The following is a 909-nucleotide window of genomic DNA, read 5'->3' as shown; positions in this document are numbered from 1 at the left end:
TAAGGGGCAGTGATGGCCTTCAGGCCCTGGGCCTCAGCCTCTAGACTTGGAGTTCTTTCTCTGCTACTCCACAAGTTTCTCCAGGATCCCGTAGGACACCCCAGGCATTTTCCAACATCCTACAGAGAACACTGGGCTCCCTTCAAGTTCCCATAGGGGCCACTGAAATCTCCCAATGCCCCAATGCCCACCAGGGTCCCAAAGACAACGCTCATTAGTTTCTCACAAATCCCGGGGAGAAGACTAAGCTCTTATCTCCTGCTCTTAGAAAGTCTGTCCATCTCTTTCTGCCATCTTGTAGCGCTGCCACCATGGTGCACACGAACATCCTAGCAGATGCTCTCAAAAGCATCAACAATGCAGAAAAGCGAGGAAAATGCCAGGTTCTCATTAGGCCATGCTCTGAAGTAATTGTCCGGTTCTTAACTGTGATAATGCAGCATGGTTACATTGGCAAATTTGAGATCATTGATGATCACAGAGCAGGAAAAATTTCTGTGAACCTCACGGGCAGATTAAACAAGTGTGGTGTAATCAGCCCCAGCTTTGATGTACAATTGAAAGATCTGGAAGAGTGGCAGAATAATCTGCTACCATGCCATCAGTTTGGGTTCATTGTGCTTACAATCTGAGCTGGCATCATGGACCATGAAGATGCAAGACAAAAACACACAGGAGGAAAAATCCTGGGATTCTTTTTCTAAGGGTGTAAAACTTACATACAAATAAAAATGCTCCAATGGAAAAAAAAAAAAGCCTGTCCAGAGCCCTGTGTCCTAGGTTTTTGGAGTCCAGTGCCATCTGCAGGGCTGGCCATCCCAAACTCCCCCCTTTCTGTCCCTGGAAGTCCTAGACAACCTTATTCCTCTGGAGACAAGCTACCTTTGGTTATTGCCTCCAACGTTCTTC

At 46.9% G+C, this 909-nt stretch overlaps 1 pseudogene; it reads left to right on the top strand.

The window, feature by feature from the left end:
- Positions 1–311: 311 nt before the first annotated feature.
- Positions 312–632, top strand: LOC114042740 (annotated as a pseudogene).
- The last annotated feature ends 277 nt before the right edge of the window (positions 633–909 follow it).

Source organism: Vombatus ursinus, unplaced genomic scaffold, assembly GCF_900497805.2.
Source record: "Vombatus ursinus unplaced genomic scaffold, bare-nosed wombat genome assembly UNPS02014768.1, whole genome shotgun sequence".
Taxonomy (NCBI): Eukaryota; Metazoa; Chordata; class Mammalia; order Diprotodontia; family Vombatidae; genus Vombatus; species Vombatus ursinus.
Note: the sequence above shows the minus strand (reverse complement) of the source record. Positions and strands in the feature narration are given on the sequence as shown.